Raw genomic sequence first — 23,513 nt, 5'->3', positions numbered from 1 at the left:
GAGAGGGTCCAGAGGAGGGCCACCCGCATGATCCGGGGACAACAGGGCAGACCCTACAGTGAGAGACTGCGGGACCTGAACCTATTCAGCCTCCACAAGAGAAGGCTGAGGGGGGACCTGGTGACCGTCTATAAACTCACTAGGGGGGACCAGAAGGGTTTGGGGGAGACGCTGTTTCCCCTAGCGCCCGCTGGCATAACAAGGAGTAATGGGCACAAGTTGATGGAGAGGAGGTATAGATTGGACATCCGCAAAAACTACTTCACAGTTAGGGCGGCTAGGAGCTGGAACCAACTTCCAAGGGAAGTGGTGCTGGCCCCTACCCTGGGGGTCTTTAAGAAGAGGCTGGATGCCTACCTGGCTGGACTCATTTGAGTCCCGTTTCTTGTTTTGGGGTTTTTTGTTGTTCTCCTGCCCTGGCGGGGGGTCGGGCTAGATGATCTACTAGGTCCCTTCCGACCCTTAATCTATGAATCTATGAAAAAATCTGGGGGCACATCCCCTCATCCCCCTCTACCTAGGAGCATGCGCAGTGACAGGGAGCTGCCCCCTGCCCCCCCCACGAGCCATCCATGGCTCCATTCCTCTCCCCAGCTGGGCCCTGCAACCACACATTCACATTTCTGCCCCAGGCCCCATGCACCGCCCCAACTGGACAGCACTCCCAGCCCCAGCTGCAAACCCTGTCCCACTCCCTTCTTCATTGTGGGGGCCTCAATCTGCTCCCCCAATAGACTTACTTGCAGGGAGATGGGGGAGCTGCTTTCTACCACTTCCTGGGGCTGTATTTCTGGTCACGTGCAAGTGTGTGCAGCACACATGTATGTGGCGCTTCCTACATCCTACTCCCCCCCAGCTCCAAGACCTTTGCTGGATACAACTCTGCCAGCCTGCAAAGGGAAACCCACAATTTCCCATACTTTTCCAAGGTGAATGGAAAGTCCAGATTCCTGCATGATACTGTGAATGCATGACAAATGCTGTCCCAGAGTCATACAGCTTGGGACCGGACTTAAAGTTTCCATTCTGGGACTGTTCTGCCCAATTAGGGATGGCTGGACACCCTAGTGGCAGTGTGGGGCAACTTAATCCAGTCACAATCTGTCAGCGCTGCCCTGCACTGCTGGTCTGTGCTGTCCACAACCATGCTGTACTGGGGTTGCCTGCACACACATGTGCTGGGGCGGGGGCAGCAGGGGTTGGGTCACAATCTGCCATGTAGGGAATGGACTGAGGCTCTGCCCGGGCCCCAGCCCCATGCTGTCAGTGCCCCATGATCCAGGCTCAGACCCAGCTGGTCCCAGCTACCCATCCCACTCATAGATTCATAGATGCTAAGGTGGAAAGGGACCTCAACAGATCATTGAGTCTGACACCCTGCCTAGGCAGGAAAGAGCACTGGGGCCAGATGACCCCAGCCAGATGCGTATCCAGCCTTCTCTTAAAGACCCCCGAGGTAGAGGAGAGCACCATCTCCCTTGGAAGACCATTTCAAATTTTGGCCACCTTTACCATGAAGATGATGCCCTTACTCCTGGCTGATGGTCCCTGCCTGCCCACAGCAACATCCCACCGCCCAGCTGAACACACCCTGCCCACAGGGGGCCCAGGCTGATTTCTATGGAGACCCTGACTGCCTGCTCCATGCAGCACTCCTAGGTGCAGGTGCAGGGTGGAGCAGCTGCATGCACCATGAGCTGGACTGCCCCCCAAGCCTGGGCTGGGTGGGGCTGAGGGACATGCCATGGGCCAGATAGGACTCCTGGCAGGCTGGATCTGGCCTGTAAACTGTATTTTGCCCACCCCTGCTCTACTTTGTTTGGCTACTCTGGAACAGGAAGTGATGCAATGGCTTCCAAAGGGAGGAAGGCTGCCCTTTGGCAAACTCCCTTCAATGCCTCACTTTGGAACTACAAAGGCAGCATGTTTCACTGGCTAAGCTCAGCATGCTTGTTATGTACAAAGGAGCCCCTGAAGCCATAAGCATATACATATGTATCTATATTACAGTCCTTAATTAAAGAAATCCTCCCCAGACACTTTTGACCACGTTAATAGGAAAAAGCATTAGAACCTCATTTTGAAAAGACTTCAGACACTAGGCCATTCTACAGGACTTACAAATATTATAGGAAGGAAGCAGTTGGCGACAGTAACCAACACACAGTTGCTTCATTCATAGACAAATTCAAATTACTTATCCAATTTGCAATACAGGATTAAGTCCCTGCCCCCACCCCAAGTGCTGCAGAATTTGGGGATTAAGTTGTTTATTTTTTAAGATAAATTAGGAACATCTGCTTTTGTCGACTCAATGGAAAGATGACACGTACAGTGCAAACCAGCGGGCTGAGTTTCTCAGATGTTTGCCGTGAAGTTGCTGCTACAGTCATTGCATAGTCCCGCTAAAGGCAATGACAGAGAGGATTTGGCCTCTCCCTGGTGCATTAATGATTGGAGGAGGAGCCACATGGCTTCTCTCAAGCTGTAGTTAGAGTGGTTTTTGAGGAAAGTCAGAACAGCAATGAATATTTTGAACAGCATGCATTAGGCAGACCCTTCCTTTTAAGGGCATCTTGGCAGTTTTTCTGTCCAAACAAAACTGTTTCTGTTATGGGATCATCTAGCCTTAATTTCAAAGAATCCAAAGCTTGTTCCAGACTAACCACAGAGGTCAGTTAAACATGAGAAACAATGGCATTTATTGGTGTAAGCAGAAAGAACAGTCCAGCTATTTCTTCTAATGAACATGCTGCTAATTGGGGAATCTAATGTAATACAGATTACAACCTCAGTGCGAACCGCAGTGCACCTCTGTTTGCGACACACACTTCCTGGCTGCTGAGACAGACTGAACACATCCAGAGATGTGCTATGGTGAAGTCACCTCACAATCATTTTCACCTCATATATAAGATATGAAAACAATCTTCAATGCTAAAGGGCGTATTCGCAAAAGTGGAACGAACAGACTGAATCCTAGGAGATGAAGGGATCTGAATGTATCTCTGTATTACAGAATTACACCAGGGATGAAACTGGCTTTTATTTCTAGTATCAAATTGATTCCACTGAAGTCAATGACAAAAAATGTTTTTAACTTTAGTGGGGCCTTCGTGTTACCCATACTGTTTTAAATATTGTTGTCGATGCTGAGCTATGCAGTTTACAATAGCCAGTGGTTTACAACAGGACATAGTAGTGGAGCAGTGAAGATGTCTTGCTACAGCTCAAGAAGCAGGATTTTGAGCTTTGGACTAGATTCATGCTGAAGGCTGTCTCCAGCTGACCCTGCTAAGACTGGTTTCCTGGTTAGTCAGGCTGGGGAGTCAAGCATCCAGGTGTGTGCAGTTAGTGATAGGGACTGGTATGTCTTAACTATTCAATGCTGATGGGCCATTTGGCTTGAGTGGTCTCAATCTACAACACGTGGCCCACCAAGACAGAATATGTTTGGAAGAGACAAAGGACTGGGATGCCTACTAATCCATAGGAAGATTATCTCAAGTGGTATGAATCTCTGGTGCCCTGGACAGGGCTTAGATCACTGTTTCTTGGTAACAGATAATGATCTAAATGTAGATCTTCAGCATCTGAGCTCTACATAGGAGAAACTGTTTTTCATTTAAAGATTAAAGTCAGTCTCTAGCCCTTTTCCTTGAGAACATAGCTTTGACAACTATATGCTGATGCACATCACAGCAAACCAGTCATGAAAGTTAAAGGGAATATTCAACTGGGCTCATCTCCTGCATAAGATGCCCCTGACCCCAACAAGCATGCATTGGTTGCAGAGAGTACATTATTTGTACTTGAGGCATATCTCAAAGAATCATCTCCTCAACTTTATCTAAACAGTAAGTACAGCAGTATGATTTTCTCAGACAGAAATGGACTATGTTGTTATAGTGAGTGAGTGTCAGGGGGAAAGGGGCTGAAGTAGTCAGCAAATTTTTTTTTGGAAACCACCCAAAAACTACAGGCCTGTCACTGCCAGTTAAAAGGCTCAGTCTCTTTGGGTGCTGACAGATCTTCAGGCCCCTGCTCTAACTCATGCAAAAATCTAGAACTTCTGCTTCCAAAATGATACTTTTAATTAGGTATCATTTTGGAAGCAAGAGTTCTAGATTTTGCATTTCTTTTTGTCTCAGACCAAGATGGCTACCATATACATCCGTGCTCTAACTCATGGCATTGTACATAAAGTGTCGTGTGTCAGAATGCTCCCCACCTCTGACCCAAACAGATGTTCACCTTGGATGAAGGAGGGAGGGGAATCAAGCCTGCCTAACAAGCCAAGGAGCCCATTCCCCAGGTGTACTCCTTACATTCTCAAATAAGGCATCTGGATCAGGGGTTGTCAACCGGGGGAGTGCATACCCGTGGGGGTACTTTGAAAGGTCCCCAGGGCATACACGGGGGCGGGCAGGGATGGAGTGCTGCCATCCCATGCCACTGCCTCGCAGGAGCAGGGCCAAGGCGGGGCAAAAGCAGAGATGCACAGACACTTCTCCGCCACTCACCACATTCCTGCTCTGCATCTAGCCACTCGTCACCCCACTGCTCCATGTCCGGTCACTTGCCAACCCCCCCACCCCCGCATCCGGCTGCTCCCTTCTCCCCCTGGGCTACACTGATTAAAAAGAAGGCCAGCTGCCAGGGTTTACACTTTTTAAAAAAGGTTGAAAACCCCTGATCTAGATGAATACAAGTAAAGGCAGAAATAGGGTGAATCAAGGAGAGAGAGCTCTGTTAACTCACTGAGAGAGAAAGCACAGCTTCTCCCCCTGCTTTCAGCAGAAGAATTTGAGCTGTATTATCCATTAAAGTCTCTTATTTAACTGCTGTATACATTACTGCATTACAAAATCCATGCAAACCCAGGAGTACAAGTCCTATAATTGCTGCAATTTACCCAGCTCTTCTGATGCCTGCTGTCCAAAAATCAATACAAAGTCTGAAGAGGTGGACTTGGAGACAGCTTGTAGACTTATACATTATACCACCACTTGCTGGCCAGAGGAGCCTCACATCTTGATCTTATGCACCAGCTTGGAGACCTGCTTCCCCACACCCTGAACACCAGCAATTAAAAGAAACCTCCTCACGTGTAGAAACAAAGGAGACTTTCTCTGACTGGGCTTTCACCCACCACCGTGGAATCCACCAGAGACTGCTGATATTCTGCCCACTATCAAGCAACAGCTACAGAAACCTATCTTCTGTCACTATTGCTGTTGCTGGAAGAGCAATTACTTGAGGGAGTCACCTACAGGCCCTGCCATGAGATCCTGGGTAGGGAGAAGTGTGTTGGATCAACAGTATTGGTCTGGGAAGACTGATGAATTTGGGAGACAGAAAGAGTATGAAATGGATTATCTCAGCATACAGATAAAGCATGTAGAGACTGAGTGGACTCTGTGAGTGGGGTTCTGTAGCAGTAGCATAGCAAGTGGGGGTGAATGGGGCAACTGCCTTGGATGCCAAAGCAAAGGGGCATCAAGAGTTGCTGCTCAGCCAGGGGGGGTTGCAGGATGGAGCCAGGAGTGGCTCATTTGGGGAGGTGTGTGTGGCGGGGGAGTGGCTCCTGCAAGCACCCCTGGACAAGCATGGGGGAGGTGTGCCCCCCAGGTCTGTGAATGGGGTGAGGGCAGGCTGCCACTGCAGTCTTGCTCTGAGCACCAAACTTCCTTGCTATGGTACTGTTGTGTAGTATGGAATATCACCTCACTCAGGGATTGCTGAATGTATGTTTAATTGGAGATAAAAAACTGAAGGTGCTAATAGTCAACATTTGGCAAGACTTCACTGGGCAGAATCTGAATGGAGACAATCCCTGAAGAGCCCATATCATATAAAGCAAGCAATGGGCTCAATGTCAGCTTCTCTTTCCCAGTCATGAGACACACACTCACTGCTTCAATTTGAATGCGATAACAAGAAGAGAAAATTTAGACTTTTCAGACATGGTGTTCAGAAGTTTTACCCACAGATCATTACCCGCTTGAACCAGCTCTCTGTGAAATTAATCAGTCTTTAGTGGAAGATGAACTGAGCCCCAACAGACCCAGCCATGAGAGCACTAACTGATCTTCAGCTTACAGGATCAATCTCCAGCTTGGCTATAGGTCAGCAAATTAGAGCTGTGGAAGAGTATTTAGGCAACATGAGCAAAACTGGTGTAACATCAAGTTTTTATAGGCTGATGAAAAGGGGACGGAAATTTTCATTCTTGTTTCAAATTGCTAGTGAGAACAAAAGACACATGTTCAAGCAGAAGACACTTTTTATTTTTCTCTTTCCAAGAAAATGGTGAATTTCATCCATGAGTGAAGTCAGAGCATTTCTCTAGAGGGTGACAAAAATGGGAGGCCTTGGCCTTGAGCAGCTTACAGTCTAAACCCACCCTCTCTCAATCCTGCAACAAACTGCATAGGCAGACTTCTCTGCATGGCCAGAGGCAATCGAGTTCTCTGGGGTAGAAAGATCCACTCACGCGGAGCTCTCTGCAGGCTGCTGCAGGCTGCCACATGCAAAGCCAAATGAGGATGAGAGACAGGGCAGCACCTTTTTAGGTCTCTATTTTAAACACTATTAAGTTTATAGCATCCTACGAGATAAATGGCCACTTATCTCCTCTCCTTATGTTTTTTATAGGGAATTCTCAATAAATTCCAGTCCTCTCCTATGCAACAATTTTCTTTGCTTTGAAAATAAAAATATATTTACTGAACGGATGGAGCAAAGACTGAGAGAAATAAAACAGAACACACAAATTACAAGGCACAGGGAGCATTATTCCTGCAGAGAGGTTTAAGTGTCTCATTGTGGAACAATACTCCCTGGTTTTAATTTCAGACTCTCACCAGATGTTCCTGTTTATGGAATTATGTCTAATTTTGAGGTTTTTCCAAAGGGGATATGATCTGAAAATAGCATGGGTGGCCTGATGGAGTCTACTCCACAAAGACATATATCTATATGAAATCTGGTCAGTGTTCAAATCAGCCTGAGAAAGTTGCATCACTTTAAAGTCTGACAAACTCAGTACTCACAGGGCAGATCTACATAAGACATTACTGCGCAGTAGTGTCAGTGAACATCTTTTAGGGGACATTACTGTGCAGTAGCGTAATAATACCGTGCAGTAGCACATTAGTACTCTCTATGCTCTATGTGATGCAGTATTGCACAGTATTTTTTGGCTATTGTGCAGTCAGCAACTCATGTAGATGCATTCAGAGACAAGGAAGCCCTAATAAATAGACTAGAGGGAAGCCTATAATACATATGGATCATCAATCAATCAATCAATCAGCTTGATTTAATGCCTGTTTCCTATTGTTTTGCCTAGTTTAATTGAGCATCCCAACTAGTGATGCTTCATCTTTTCCCATAACCTAATACATTTCCCTGACAAGAACCTGTTCCCACCCTAATTCCATATGCTAGTATGTTTCCATTATTCCTTGTTACATTACTTTGTTTCACACTAAATAGTTCCACCTCACCACAAATCTGATAACTTTAAAATAATTCAGGCTATTTTAAACATAGGCTTTACCCTCCCAAAATCCAAACCTGTGTCCCAACTGAATAAGGAATGGTATACTGAGGACAAAGAATGGTGAACCAACTCCTCTAAAACCAATATAGAAACTTAAAAGGCCTAATATGAATCCCAAAAAAAGCAGATAATTGCACTCTGGTGAACCTGTGAAAGACTTGGCAAGCTGTTAGGGGATTTTTAACTGCTCATAAGAAACAAAAATAGAATCAGAGAAAAATAGAGCTAGTTCAAGCCACTCCACAAGGCAGGATTATCCTTGTCTAGACCATCCCCCTGTACTGGCCCTGGAGCGGATTTTTAATTACCCAGATCACAATGTAGCAAGAATTTGTTATTTGGAAACCCAGTGACCCTGGAAGTGATAATTCTGAGCGGTTTGGAGAGGCAAAGATACTCAACATTGAATTAAAAACTTCTTTCATAGGTAATTTAGCACTTGTTTCATTTAGGGATAAAATACCCTGGTTCAGCTTCCATTTACTAAGGGATAGTATGGACGTGCACAACAGCTGCAGCACATCAGTTAATATATCATAAATCTGTCTCCATCTTTTAATTTGGTACTTTTTTATCTGTCTACACTCTAAACCAGTGATTCTCAACCAGGGTGCTGTGGCACCAGGGGGTGCCTTGAGATCTTTACAAGGGTGACAGTGTGCCATACAATATTTGCACTATTAGGTGTACAACATGATTCACAATATAAACTGAGAGATTTAAAAAATGAATCCATAGCATTAAAAATATTTCAACCTGTTGTGGTATTTCCCAGTTCTCTGTGCAGAAGAATTGCTCTATTATTTTTTCTTAGTAAAAAAAATAGGTGAAAATTAAGAGTTGCCATTTTTCAAGGGGTGCCTCAAGTCTAACAAGGGGTGAGAACCACTGCCTTAGATGATTAAAGCAGTTCTATGGACATAGTCTCCTCCTTTTCCATCGTTCAGTTCTACAGTAACATCAATCAATATATTCATATCCTTGTTCCTAAATATTGTGCCTTTTAAGTTGGAGTGCCTATTAACAGGGATTAATTAGGATACGTTTGGCTGACAGTTGCAGAAACAGACTATAACTAAAAACAAATATTGCCAGTAAATATCTCTATATCAGCTTTTATTTTCCAGTATAACTAAAAGTTTTCATAGTTTTGTGTCAAAGAAATCAGTTCATTTGCTTTGCTGTCCTTGAGGTTTACAAACATTTCACATCAGCAAATAACATACATTTTCTCTTATCTCACAGCTGAGTCAGGTGGCCTCTAGAAATCACCATAGCTAAAATTAGTTTTTCTTGCCTTTTAATCTACATGCAGGATTTAGACTTTTGGATTTGATTAACCCTCCAAGTTTAACTTTTTGTAGCCTCCCTAATGTAGCATACTTGTGTCTTCAGTGTCTCTCTTTTCAAGTATGTTGATGTAGTTTGATCATGTAATGACAGCATGTCATCACTATGTGAAAAAATATTTGGATCTCTGAGAAAGAGCTAGGACTTTTAATTATCCTGGAATCTTGGCTTTCAGGATATCTGAGACACCCACAAGCAGGCATGCCCCAGAGAATTCAGGATATGCCAACTTTAACAAAATGAATGGGGTGGGGAGATTCTGTGGCTTAATTCCAACCATTATAGAACTAGTTATGTAGAATCTTTTTCATCTTCTACTTTAAATACCATTTGAACCTGAGCAGTTATGCACATCAATGGGAAAAGAGACAACATAGCATGAGCTTGTATATACCACAGTTTTATGCAAACCCCAATTTGCTTTATTTTTTTATCATATTTGCTAAATCAAAAGCGACCTGTGATAGCCACTGAAGCATTGTAAGCCATCTAGATATACAGCTATGAGAGTTGTGAGTTAAAATATCCTTTCTGTGGTGGCTGCCTTATCATGCCAATATGCAACTTTTGAGCTGCCCTGCCTCTGGTATTGAACCAGACTTTATGGTCCTCCTCCTCATCACAATTGCATTCAGACTCATGGATTGTTGAAAAGGTATGGCAAGAGAATGCGTAATCACTGAACTGCTCAGTAAACACTTTCCATCTTACATACATGGGCTCTAGGCCTGTGTGAAGCTCCAGTCCCTCATTCGATTCGGCAGAGATTTGACCCAATTCAGTGGCTGAATCTCCAAATCTGAACTGAATCAGGAGACCCTTTAATCTCTCCAAATTGAAACGGAAGACTTTAAATCAATTTGGAGAGATTTGGAAAGATTCAGAAGTTTGGACATAGACACAGCTTTAAATGCTTTTTTACAAACCTCAGGGTAGCAGGTAGCTTGTGAATGCTGAGATGCTGGGGTGGATGAAGCATCCCACAGGAGTGTGGGGGGCTCCCCAGCGTGCTCAGCAACAGACCTGGGAGTAGACCAGAAGCACTTCTGATCCACTTCTGGGTCCACCGGGGAGCATGTGGGGGAGCTGCCCTGTGCCCCCCTGGCTCGGCAACTGGTGCCTCCTGGGTCTGGGGGGCCACCTGGGGTCCCCCTGCAGCCGATTGCCAAGTCAGGCGGGGATACGGGGGGGTTCTGGGTTCACCGTCGAGCATGCGGGGCCCCTCCGCCCCCCGTTCTTCTGTGGGACACTCCATCTGCCCCAGCATGTCAGCATTCACAAGCTGCACCTGGTACCTCAAGGTATGTAGAAAAAACATTTAAAGCTGTGTCTGTAGCCGAATTGCTGATTCCTTGAATCAGCATTGAATCTTCAGATTCAAATTCGATCAAATTGGGGACAGTGATCCAAATCAACGAATCCAAATGTGAATTGAATACAGCCTGTTTTGCACACCCCTAATGGGCTCTTCCCTAGGTAAGCAGACGTTACTCAACTAGGCTATTTTTGGCTGATGACTCCAGTTTGGAGATCTGCAAGGGAAGTGAAATGTGAAGCTACTCAGTGTAAAGATCCCCTCCTTTCTACCTCACGTGTGAAATGCAGAAGGATCCAGAGCCAACTGGGAGCTCAGCACAGGATTAAATCCTTGCAGGACCCTGCTGATGAGGAAATGCAGTATTACCTACTATATTTACAAAGGACAGGCCTTGTTCTGGGAAAACCACCCAGGCCATCATGGTATCTGCATGAAATTAGTCATCACCAAAGGCTCATGATTTACCACATATTTAACTGCATGGAGCCCTATTAGAGGCAACAACATTTCAAGCCATGGTGAACCCATTGCTCAGCACTGCTTAGTATGTGTGTGTACTCCACAAAGGATCCACCTACTAATGTCCATTCATTCATGACTGAAACCAGGTGTTCTTATCACAAGACCTGGGATTCTCCAAACATTTATATGCAGAGGAGGTGCAGGGCAACCTGGCCCAGCTTCACCTCATGGAGCGTGGAGCCACACCAATCATACTTGTGAGGCTGAGAGAGGGGGCAATGCTGGGTGAACTGTATGCAATGTTGTGGTTCACCCTGGTTTGAAAAAAAGTTGGCAGTGATGAGCGATACGCTTAATGTGCACTAACATATGTGTTATTCAGATGGGTTACGCTAACCTATTTTTGTGGTAGGTTCCCATCAGCATGTTTGCCCAATGTGGTTTACAGTCATGCTCAGAGTTGGCTGTATTTAATCAACTTTACAGTTGGTGTTCATTGCTTTGCACATGCTGTTTTTGGCAGCAGTTTAATGACGGACAATGTATTTAGTGAGATTTCCTTGAATGCAGTTATATGAAGGGCTTTTTGCCAATGGTGGGGGAGGGAGAACCTTGTCTTGTATGTAAGTAAATATGATACTTCTATGCCCCCACCCATTCCTACTTAAATTGGCAAGTCTGCCTTTTTTCAAAGACCCAAATCCACACATTTCCCAATTTGAGAACATCTAGGTGCCTGCCCTGTCCCAGCAATGTGGGTGGCTGGTTAGGAGATTAAAGGAAACTGGGATTATAAAGTTTTAAGGGCTCAGTAGGCCTTTAAATTTCACTCATTAAGAGGTCCATTCTTTTTAAAAGCTGAAAGTTCCCATAAAAGAACAGCCCATTCCTATGGGACAGGTAGAAAGTTAGGCTGAAGTAATGGCATGCAGGAGAAGGAATTTCTTTTCCTGGGAAGCTCTGCAATATTGTGTAGCCTTGGTGGCTTGGTGGCTTTTGCAGCAGGTTTCTGTTTCTCCAGCCCACTCCAAAGCCAACATCCACAAATTTCCACACAGCTTGTAGGACTGCACTCACACCCATACTTTCCCTAAAGCCTCAGCCTGCAAAGAAAGCATCAATCATTTGGTCATAAGTGAGTGGATTATGGAAACTATACACTGTCAGAATATCTTGTTTGGAACACTTGGCATGCAAATAATTGTTGCCTCATAAATGGCCAAATAATGGACAATTGAGAATTAGGGGAAACAAAGTCTCAGTTCATTGTTTATGCCTCTACTTTCTCACTTACCCAGAGCACATTTATGTGCAACTACTGAGATTAAAAACATATTTCATTCAACAATGTGAACTGCCTTCCCAGACTGGATATAGCACCTAAACACAAAGCAAATTGTCTGCACGCATATCAAGACAGCATAGTAGGTTAGTTGCTTTGATTTTTTTAAAAAGGATTATCATGTCAGCTAATATCTAATTATGTTTTTGTGGGAATACATTTAGACAGTTCCTTTTGCTTTGCAAAACCATGCCCCTAAAGCAAAATGATTTATTCAGTGTTTACAGACTCTTTTGAAAAACAAGTTTATGGGAAACCACAGCAACAAAACTTAAGTGAATATTTGGATTGATGTTAGAATCTTTCATGAGAAAAAGCCCTAAATCTTTACTTTGGGTTGATGCAATGCAAGATTAAATATGCAGAAAAATGTCTACCAATATAAAACAACTGAATTAGACCAAACCCTAACAAAAATGGGCTTTTTAAAAATAATTTTGATCATTACATTTTGTCTTTGATTTTAATAACCTGTCTGTAAACCTCCTAGTAGAAGCATTATGTTCATAAACCTCAAGGTTCATTACTTGTAAGCTAGGCAGAATATGTTAACAGATTTAACAGCAGTTCTACAGCAGTGGATTTCTAATGTAATCACACTTTCCCTAATAACAATCTACATTTTCCAAAGGCAGCATATTTTTGTTCCCTTGATTAAGTGCATTACAAAGAATTTAGGACAGCAAAACAGAACCAATTATAAAACTTACCTTACTTTGGAGAAGAGGATAGTCAAGTTTGCCACAAAAATAATGTGTTTCCTTTGAGTTGTCTCATAAGTGTTGCAAATTCAAATCAACAGGTAAGTGTTGGTGTTTTAAGGTCCTTCAGAATAACAAAATAATGTGTCTTGGTGACAAATAATGTATGTCTCTGACCATGAAAGCTTAATTCAAGAACATCAAGCTTCAAATAAGTTTTCAAACTGCCTTTCTCAGCTAAACAAGCTCCCACTCCTTTCCTCGGACACTTGCCAACTTCTGTAATTTAAAGCAACTGTCATGCTTGCTATAAAACTCCCATTGGTAAGATCTCAGTATATACTATGGAGGAATGAGCAAGTGTTAGCTCCAGGCTGAAACAGTATGACATACAGTCCTACCAATGTGTATAGCCTTTCCTAAGCAATATGATATCATATTTGGAAAACATTTAGGGCCAAATTATCCCCTTCTGTGTAAAGGGGAAAAACTTGTACTTGTTTTGGCACACGTTCTCCTTAATGTGGGACATGGGAGAAGGAAAAATCAGTCTCAAAGTAGAGGAAGAAAGCATGGCTTTGAATATACACACAGAGTGGCCAGTAGGGATCTGATCCAAAGTCAATTAACAATCTCCTATTAACTTTGATGGACTTAGGAATAATCATTCTCATGTGATCTTGGCTTATCTATTGGCCATAGATTCTCTAATCCTCTGTACATTTTTCCTGGGTTTCCTCACTATTGGATCTGGATTGCACTGTTGGTCCACTGTTGTGCCCTCTCTTCATGCAAAGGAGAACTACAGAAGACTTGAATGTTATTGTTCCTCACAACTCTGGGAATTTCTCTGTAGAAATTTGAATGTGTTTCAACAAGGAGCCTGCTGCATCCATTACAGTCAGCTTCGCTTTCCAAGATCCTGCAGAGCCCTACATGTAAACACCAAGATTTTCAAAACTGTTCACTAATTTGGGATGTCTCCATTCTGTGATGCTCAAATTAAGACATTTAAAAAAGAAACACCTGAAGTTATTAGGCATGCAGAAGGTTTTGCCAAAGCTCACATAGAGGGAACAAGTTCTGTTTCTTATTTCAACTAGCTCTGGGACAAATTAGTAGGCCTTTGTTTCTTCCCATGTCATTGAAAATAATAGTGTACTGTGTCTTTTGTAGTTCTATATTAAGATAACTCTGTGGAATGATTAAAGAATAATCTACAAATACATGCCCAGACTCCAATTCTCAAACATGACTGGAAATCTTAGGAACTGCAATTTTTTAATACCAAACTCATAATATCTTTAAAAGGCATACACACTCAGTACTTTCGGAATACCAGGTTGCTGTAAAGTGCATCTTAAGTGAGGTCCAAAGACACGAGTCATTTTTGAAAACGAAGGCCCCATTGACTAATGCGGAAGAGGCAGAAGGCTTTTTATAAAATGACTGTTTCTATGTTAACAGCCAGTTCCTTGCAAAACTGTAATGGTAACCACTGTTGTTTTAGGGATGGAATATACCAACAACCTTTTAAAATTTTTAAAAAACCTTTTAGAAAACTACTGAGGGTAAAAAGATTATAAAGGATTGGTTTCCTAGATTATTTTTAGCTGGCATCCAAAGCTACAAATTGCATGGTATCAAAATAATACACTTTAAATATATTTTAATGCATGGCTAAATTTTTTAATTTATGTCTAAAATGTATATGTATTGGATCAAGATTACGAGTCAGGATGTTGCTAATGACAAGAGAGAGGGCTTATGGAAAATTATTTTCTAACAGAATCCCAATTTCAATACTAAGTGATATGAGTTAGGACATAGCGTGCTATGTTAAACACATTTCATTAAAATGTGAAAGCTTTGATACGGTTAGTAGAGTACCTTTTGTGAACCTGCTAACATATAGTGTACACTTTACTTGGGACCCAGAAGGGTCTTTGAAAATAGTGGAAGATGTTTTGGGGGAATCTGTGCTGTATCCACAGCACTGGAAACTTAGAATGTGGATACACAAATTTTTTTACCATGTAATAAATTTACTTTGGATATTACTATGTGGTAACCTAACTAAATAGTAGAAGCAGATACAAGCAGATGTCAGCCAATCACTGTACACCGGAGCTCTAAAAGATTGTGGCTGTTACAGATACCTGGTGAACAGGTTTCCTTGTGTGTGCTTACTTGGCCATTTCTGTTGGTCACTTGCCTGGCAGAAAACCACAAAAAATGGCAGAGCATGAGTGTGGTGACATTCACTGACTTACTCCACAGCAATGACTAGACCCACAGAGGGATGGCTGATGCATGATGACCACAGGTGTAGTGTCTTGCTGGAAAAAAGGCTAAGGGGAGCAGCAGCACCCATAAAGTTCCTGAGGGAGGAAGAAGAGGAGATAATGCAAGGAAGCTGCCCAAGTAAGGGGGTGAAGTCTGTTGGGAAAGACTGTGTATACATTACATTGAATTCTGGGGGATACAACTAGACTGGGGTCAAGATCGCAGGGTGTGCGTGGTGGTAGTATCAAATGTACAGTAATGAACCAGACCACCTAGGGAAGGTGGCCCCTGGGACAAAATATTCTTATGTGTTGGAGACCACAGGAGTGGGGAACTTGGTAGTATGAAGGCTGGGTTTGACCACCCACAGAATATATTATCCATGGCTGCTGTGGGGAGTAAGTGCCTGGAGCAGTTGAGAAGAGTTGATACCCATAAACAGGGGCCTGAGAGCAATACTTTAGCTATCCATGGCCTCTGGCAACAAGATCTGTGGATATCCATCATGCTGAATGGGTGGAGCCCACCAGTGGTGGTCTCACCTCAGCCTTTTCCAGCTGCATCTGTATGGCCTGGGTTTCAAACAGAAGTAGCCTGTTACCAGTGTCCTGTGCCCTCCTCTGACCCCTGTCCTCTCTCCAAGTTGCTTTTCTTGTTCTCTCCAGAAGCCTGCTAGGTGTTATGGCTAGATTCAACCAAAATTCTGGGACAGCTCGTAGAAGGGATCTCTGTAAATCACACTGGAAGTGCCCCTGCAGGGGCTCCTTTAATGTTTTTGTTTTGCTGCTTCCCATGCCTCCCTCCCCACCCCCTGCATTGGCAGAGAAGCCCCGTTGGCAGGGCCATTTGCTGCTAATTGCCAGGGAAGCAAAAATAATGGCATATTTAAAACAGTAGCAAACAGCCCAGCTGGCAGGTCAAACAGCAAAATGAAAACATTAAAATAGACACTGCAGGAGGGACTGCTAGCTCAATTTATAGAGATCCCTACTCATAGCAAAGGGACAAGTGACCCAACAGGTGCCTAAGACATCTTCTGCACATCTTGTATAGGGTCTGCAAGTCATCTGCCTCCTGGTGCACTGCTGGAGCAAGCAGTTGTGTCCCTTTTCTGCCATCTGAACACCCACCTTAACATCTATGTCTTTGTGGCAGTAATTTTTCTGTTAAACCTCCAGACTGTATAGCTCTGTTCCAAAAACCAAGAATGTCCAAGGTCTCCCTCCTTCCACAAATTCAGTGAATGGTGTAAAGGAGCAAGAGCAAGGAATTATAAGAAAGAAAGTTTAGTGGCAATGGGTGGGTCAGCCAAGAGAAGGGTGGTGGCTCCCAATAAAATGGCAGCTGCGCTCCTTTACAATTTGCATGAAGCCAAGGTGCATGATCTGATGACAGTAGTAGGAGTGCTGCTCTGGAGCAGTATAGACGTTGTCAGGGAGGGGACAGAGGCAACTGTGGGAATCCTCTGTGCTGACCAATCCTCTGCTACGCAGTAGGGGAGTAGACATATATCACATATTGATTTTTGCATATAATAAAATTACTGTATATTTTGTCTGGGCGGTGAATTTTCACCCTGGATTTTAGCAATTTATTACATAGTAGGGTCTGCGAACATGATGCATCTGTTCCAGTTTTACTATGTAGCAAAGTCAGTCTGCTACACAGCGAAAGGCTTGTGTGCTTGCACTCAGTTTGGTAAAAACAAATATTGGGATGCCTATATGAATTAGCAAAAAAATAAATAAAAAAGAAAATTAAGACATCCCTATTACTGAGCCTCCCCAACTGATCACAGTTCTTTCCCAAATTCTCATCTCCAATTTCACCTATTTTAATTATTTTGGTGGTATTACAGAGACCTGTGGTGCTCTTCTCTTTTCCTAGCAGATACTGTTTCGAGGAGAGGAGTATTCATTTGTAGAAGAAAGGGTATTCTAGCAATCTACTCCTTAGACTGGTCTCCAACAAATTCCTAAACTCTAGGATATCTTTCTGGGTCTGGAGAGATCATATCATGTCTCTGCCTCACTTCTCCATAAGTAAATTGTATTATATTTATGTACCTACCTTAGGAGTGTCACAAAGGATTAAACAGATGCCTGCAAAGTAATAAGTATTCTTACTAATCCCTCTTATAATATCAGCACCGATACAAAGTCCAACAGTTCAGCTATTCCTTCTTCTAAGATCTGTGATTCCTAGATTTAATGCCATGCTCTCCATGGCTACTTTGAGTTCCTTCCAGGACCTATAATGTAAGATTTAAGTAAAGCAGCAAATGAAGTCCAGGTGAGATATTGTCATTGCTTATGTCTTGAATCACAGTAAAAGAAAAGACAGGGTCATTATGAGAAAGTTCTTTGAAAGAGGTCACGGGAAGTGACATACTAGAGTTTGTCAGGGAGAGAGAGAAGCCAGATGTGACATCATAAAAAAGCCTCAGTGATAAGGGAGTTGGAGCCATTGCCTTCACCCTCTGAGCTTTACAGATGGAAAGGAAAGTAAACCTGGAGGGATTAAATGGACCTCTGCAAACCTTTTAGCTTTGATTGCGATTGAGGGATCCAAAGCAGGTGCAAGCCAGGTTTATTCTTAGAGGATTGATATATTTGCAGTACACTTGGCTTTTAACTCAGGTAAAGCTAAAGTCAAAGGCAACCAACCATTTCCTTCATTATCATTCTGTTAAATTCCTCTTTTGCTTTGTCTAAACACAGATGTGGCTATAATCAGAATACTTTCAATCTGGACCATCCAACACCACTTCACTCAACAACAGTAAAATAAATCCCTCTACTGAAAAACTGTAGGGACAAAATAAACCTGCCTTCTTGCCCCACCTCTGAAAATTCTGGCATTTCTCTCTATATGGACACTCTGGTTTGGACATTCATTGTCTAACTATATCTAGAACTTTAATAAAATAAGTCAATGCACCAGATGCACAAGAGCACTTTGGAGCAAAAGCATTGTAGATTGCAGCCATCATCATGCCCTTGACAATTGTCAGCTTTAATCCACTCATGTGGTGAGCAGCTGGGGCTTTTTTAGTGATGCACTTAATTCCTTTCTCCATCCAAAGAGCTCTGAGATTCAGCAGCTCCTAATAACCACCATGGATTTTATTTCCAGTGCAAGCAGTGGCTCTGGAAATACAACTATGCTCTTTCATGTGAAGAGAATCTTTAAGCAGTGCTTTGTTGTCAGGGAGGAATGTGACTTTTGGCATAAAATACAATTTATCCTCTGAAGTCAGCAGCTGAGATTTTCGAGTGCTATGACTGACTGCATCTGCATCCCCAAAATGCCAAAGCAGCTTGATTAATATGATGGTTAGGTTAATATGATGGCTCTGGACAAGTTTTAATTTTATGTTGGGAGGGTGGGCACATGTACATAGAGCACTATAGCCCCAAGCAAGTGGACATGATTAGTAGAAACCAGGCTCTTGATTCTCCACTCATTTACAGTGGTTTAAAAATCAATGATAATTTCAGTGAGGTCAGTGAAATTACATCAGTGTAAAATTACCTTTAGATGGCAATCTAATGGCAAAATATAGTGGGAGAGGAGTTTTTATATGACTACAGCTTGGCCCTACAAAAGCAAAACTCAGGTATTAGGAGTGTATGAATGCTGGAAATAGGAGATGACCTGCTCAGTGAAAGTGGCCATGAAGGATTTCCGGAATTATTAATGTTCAGTCTGAAAGAGGGTGAAGATTATTTTAGATTGCACTGTCAGTGGCACAAGCCAGGGATGAGGCACAGGTCAGTATGAGAATCCACATGAGTGCATATTTCAGCTCATGGGGAAGAAAGGACCAAGAGGGTAATGGGGGAGGGGGAAACTCTTCTGTTTCTTCATTCAGAGCTGGTATACCCACCTGGAGAAGCCCACAAAGCTAATGGCTGAGAAATGAAACTTGTCAATATAAAATGGGTTATGTACCAGTAAGCAGCTGCAACAGTCTTACACCTCAGGGAGGTATCTGCGTACCAAAGATTACCTCCACATGCAGCTTTGTATCCATAACAGATGTGAAGTTTGCTTTCAACACAACATCTGACCCTCCAAAATGAGAATAATTTATCCTAAGCCTAAACATGCTTGAAAACCAAGATGCATTGATCACCTAAAGCTCAGATGATTAATTACATTGTCTAGCCAGTCACTTCTCCCCTGCCCTCTACTAAACTATAGCAAGTCCACAAACCCGAAAAAATTACTTAATCGGCAAGTTTAATTGCCTAATGGATCAATTAGGGTCTGGATCTTCAGCTGATATAAAGCAACATAGCTTCATGGACTTCATTTGAGTCATGCATCCAGCCAAAGATCTCCCCTGTTAAGTCTGAGAAAAAGAAATAAAACTTAAACTAAGCTTCAGTTGACTGTTCTCTGCATCAGAGGTCATATATCCTACTGTTTCACCAAGTTCTTCCCTTGCTTACATCAACAGGAGTTTTGTGCACCAAAGGACAAATTTACAAAGGCATTTCAGTGCCTAAAGATGCAGATAGACACCTAGTAAGATTTCCAAGTGCACTAAAGCAAGATAAGGGCTATTGTAATAACAGAGACCTACATGCTTCCCCAGCTGTGAACTTGATTGCTGGAGAGTGGGTGAAAATGTATTAAATGTTGTAGTCACCAAGAATAGTACATTTTGTTGGAGAAAGGAAGACAAAGGAGTTGGATTAGTCCAAACGAAAGGACTTACTGACATACACCAATATCATATTAAGTCAACATAAGAAAGGGAACAGAAACTAATGAACAAAAATGGATGCATTGGAAATTAGGCATAGGGACAAAGAAAAAAAGGGGGAGGGAATGGGCTTTCCACACTTTCAGACCCCCTCCTAAAGTCCTGAATCATAGGTTTTTTGAAGGAACAAGTAGCTTGGAGATTCCCTGAGAAAGATGAAAGGCTGAAAATTCCCCACAGGGACTTTGTCCTTCATCCATGAGGCTTGGGCAAATTTTGGCATACCACTGGGGAAACCTGACCATCACGATAAAGGGAACCTTGCCTGACACACACAAGACCCTTCCCTGTTTTCTCTTTCATGGTGTATTTCTTCTCTGTCACTCACCATTCTTCTTCTATTCTCTCTCTCTCTGTCGCCTTTTCACCGGGAGAACAGTAACACTGAATGGCATCAGCACAATTAGATCACAGAATTATAGCAAAATAGGGCTGGAAGGGACCTCATAAGGTCATCCAGTCCCTGCTCAAGGCAGAATCATCCTTGACTAAACCATGGCACCCAAGTGTCTGTCCAACCTGCTCTTGAACATTTCCAGGGATAGAAATTCTACAGCTCCTCTAGGCAGGCTGCTTCAATGCTTAACCCAATGTCTTAATCAGGACATTATTCCTAATCTCCAGCCTAAATTTTCCCTGCCGCAGTTTAAAGCCATTACTTCTAGCCTCCTACGGCCACAGAAGAAAGCCATCCTCTTGATACTGGCCCTTCCAGTTTGTGAAGACTGTTATCAAATCCCTCAGTCTTCTCTTCTCCACTAAATAACCCTAGCTCTTTCAGCCTTTCTTCAGAAGTCTTGTGTCCCAGACCCCTATTCATTTTGTCACTGTACCGGACTCTTTCCAATCTGCCCACATCCTTCTTGAAGTGGGGGCCCCAAAACTGATCACAGTACTGCAGATGAGGCTTCACCAGTGCTGAATAGAGTTGAAAAATTACTTATCTTAGTTTGCAAGTGACGCTCCTGTTCTGGACTGGCTGTTAGCTATCTTTACCCAGGATGCTGTTGGCTTTTGCAACAAGAACACACTGTTGGCTCATATTCATCTTATGGTCTACTGTAACACCTTCAGTACTGAAGCTGAGCTTGTCATTCCCCTGTTTGTATTTGCATATGCAATGATGTTGTTGCAAGTTCAGGACTTTGCACTTGTCCTTGCTGAATCTCATTTTACTGATTGCATACCATTTTTCCAGTTTATCCAGGTCATTCTGAATAAACCCTAGTCCTGCCCTCCCAAGTATCTGCAACACCACCCAATTTAGTATCATCTGTACATTTTCTAAACATGCATCCAATACCATGGTCCAAATCATCAGTGAAAATGTTGAACAATACTGGGCCAAGGACAGACTCCTGGGGAACCCTACTCAATACATCTTCCCACCTAGACAGAGGCATTGCTGACTATTCACTGAGCATAATCAGTGTCAAAAAGCTTGTTAAAGTCAAGCTATGTTGCATCTCCTCACATCCACAGAGCCTGTCACCTTATTTTAGAAGGAAATAGGGATGGTGAGGCATGACTTCTGCGCGGTGAATCCATTCTCACTGTTCTTAATCACCTTGTTCTCCACTAGCTGCTTCAGCATAGATTCCTTGAGGACCTGCTCCATCATTTTTCTGGGTACCAAGATCAGGCTAACTGTTATTAGGATATTTCTTTATATATACTAATTTGTATGCATCAAAGCAAATCTGGTCTTGGAATATTGTAACAAGAAATGTATAACACTTTTGCAGGATTCTGTTAGCCACAATGAGTTCCTTTTACAATTAAGAAACACATTTGGTCAAGCACCCATCCAGAAACCTGGGAAAATACAGCTCACTTGGGGTCATTAACTTCCCCCTTTTTGTAGTCAGTAACTCTGTGCGATGAAACAAACCTAATGGAAAGAGCATTTGGCATGCACTTGGGCAGCTGTCACCAACCCTCAAGGGGAAGTACTACCAAGCTCCTGTGAAAAGATACTTTATTGCTGCATCTATGCACAGTGCTATCTCTGTGCCACTGCCTGTCTTGGTAACACCACCTCTAACTACAATGATGTCTCTGTACCAGTTCATTCCCATTTCCAAGCCTGTGATTTTAGCTCTGTGGGTGTTGGGTAAAGAAGGAACCCCACTGAAGTCCAGTCAGTTCTACTGCTATCCTGTGTAGCTCCAGACAAAGCCTCCCTTCATTTCTCCACAGAACATAAAGTCAAGAACTTCAACCCCATCACTATACTATGGTCAAGTACAGACATTATATTTTTACCAGTATAAGTAATTGGAAATCTGTCTATACCCATAACAGAACAGAAGTTTGGCACACAAACCCAATTTATACCAGTAACAGAACAGAAATTTGGCGTACATAGACTCATTCAAAAGTGGCAGAACCCAATCTAAGGCTTGTTCCCCCCCACCAAAGAGCGAATGTGTGTTCTGTTCCCTATCAATCTATGCTACACCGCTTACAGAAAACTGTGTAACTTAGTCTAGGTACAGACATTCAAAAAAGCCCAAGACAGAATTGATCTATGTGTCCAGTGCCAACGAAACCCTGAGCAGAGTCCACATCTCCAGGAACAAATACACCACTATCTAGAGGAACAAGCCAGTTACAGTGAACCTTTTAGGGAATGCTGAGTATGTATCGATGTCCTTTAATATGCAATATGGATAACATTTTATTTAACCTTAACACCCAAAATTTACTGAATTGTAACCAACAGGCCAAAAGTTCTGCACTGGCATAGTGCAAACCAGGTCTGCTCATCCTGCCTCTTTCATCAGTGGACAGCAGCAGAGAGCTCTGTGATCCTCAGACCACACTGCAACACATTTCAATATCCCCATTTCTGAGGGAAAAAAATTATAACTGGCTTGGGTCACTTTTTGGTATCCATTTCTGTCCTAAAAATAAGATATTAGATCTATAATGCTTCATTTATTTCTGGTGTAGCAGGCTCACCTTTCAGAGCTTGGGTTGAGTCCCAGGTTTGAGATCCTGCTGTTTTGATTGGTGCAGCCCATCCACCAGTCAGGAGGCAGCAGGAGAAATAAAGTCGACTCCCCTTTCCTGAGGGGAGGGGGAGAAGAGCTCTCCCAGACCTGACTGAAGACTGTAAACTGTCAGGTCCGGAAGACTTCAGGGGTGGAGCCATGGAGTGTATAAAAGGAGCTGCATGCCCAGCACAAGGGGACAAATGCAGTGAGGGACTCAAGAAGAGCGGTGCCAAGAACAGCTGGGGAGCTTTCCCCTAGCGGGCAATAGGCCCAAGGCTCCTGAAGCTGCCACTGGAGGAGCAGCCTTAGGAGTGGTGCAAGACCGCTTGGGCTGTTGACGGTGCACAGGGGCAGTGCATGGAGACCCGGCCCTGGGAGCAGTGTGAGACTGCTCGGGCCCATCACGGTGCACAGTTCAGTGCACGGAGCCCAGGGTTTGGGAGCCACAAGCAGTAGCTTGAGCCTGCAACCCCGGCAGGGCCTTGGGGCCCACAGTGAGCCAGCTCAGGCCTCATCTCCCAGCAAGCAGCCAGGTCCCATGGTGCGCAGGGCGGGGCGCAGGCCCGAGCCTTGGGAACCAGGGAGCAGTGGAGGCTGCTTGGGTTAGCCACCTGGCGTGAGGATGGCTGGCTGGAGCCTGAAGGGCCCGCCTGTGCTAAGAGAGCCCTCAGTGCCGAGCCAGGACACAGGGAAATAATAGTGCTGCAGCGTGAG

At 43.5% G+C, this 23,513-nt stretch overlaps 1 protein-coding gene across 2 annotated transcripts in view; it reads right to left on the bottom strand.

Annotated features, from left to right (window-relative positions):
* The window catches only part of C1QTNF7 (C1q and tumor necrosis factor related protein 7), a 103,830-nt gene extending 90,765 nt beyond the window's left edge, over positions 1-13,065 (bottom strand). The window contains exon 1 of one of the 2 annotated variants that reach the window (XM_019526586.1): positions 12,750-13,065. The gene's annotated coding sequence lies outside the window, so the exon portion shown is untranslated. The remainder of the gene's footprint in view (positions 1-12,749) is intronic. The other variant, XM_019526582.1, reaches the window with a different exon arrangement.
* Between the last annotated feature and the right edge of the window lie 10,448 nt (positions 13,066-23,513).

Source organism: Gavialis gangeticus, unplaced genomic scaffold (assembly GCF_001723915.1).
Source record: "Gavialis gangeticus isolate Ggan-Ray unplaced genomic scaffold, GavGan_comp1, whole genome shotgun sequence".
In the NCBI taxonomy this organism is placed as follows: domain Eukaryota; kingdom Metazoa; phylum Chordata; order Crocodylia; family Gavialidae; genus Gavialis; species Gavialis gangeticus.
The sequence above is the reverse complement of the archived record's forward strand: the minus strand, read 5'-3'. Positions and strand labels throughout refer to the sequence as shown.